Raw genomic sequence first — 540 nt, forward strand, 5'->3', positions numbered from 1 at the left:
GCAAAAGACTCGATGGCACATAACAACAACTGCACACATGAATTGCCAACCTCTCCAGTGAGAGGGACTGACCCTGATGCCGGCAGATGTGTAATCACCTCGGTCCTATTATCTGCCCAGTGACGTGGGCAGTCACAGATGAAGGTTTTCTGTACACTGGAGTCGTATAACTAGTCTGTGAGGGTGACCAGCCCTGCTTTTGTGTGATCCTTTGACACCTGGACCTTGTACTGAGCCTGTGACCTGGCTAACACCATTCACTGCTGAGAGTGTCGGTGCCGCAGTGTGCGCCGCTGGGACCCTGCTCTCCATCTCCGCCTGCCACGTGGAGCGCGAGAAGGAGCGGGACCCCGAGCACAGGGCCCTCTGCGACCTGGGCCCCTAGGTGAAGTGCTCCGCCGCCCTGGCCTCCAGATGGGGCCGAGGATTTGGCCTTTTGGGTTCCATTTTTGGAAAGGATGGTGAATTAAACCAGCCAGTGTCTTTGGACTTATATTTTATATACAATTATTACTTGGCATGACGGCCAGCGCAGTCGCC

This window comes from Elephantulus edwardii, unplaced genomic scaffold, assembly GCF_000299155.1.
Source record: "Elephantulus edwardii isolate Elephantulus edwardi_28Jun2011 unplaced genomic scaffold, EleEdw1.0 scaffold00080, whole genome shotgun sequence".
Taxonomy (NCBI): domain Eukaryota; kingdom Metazoa; phylum Chordata; class Mammalia; order Macroscelidea; family Macroscelididae; genus Elephantulus; species Elephantulus edwardii.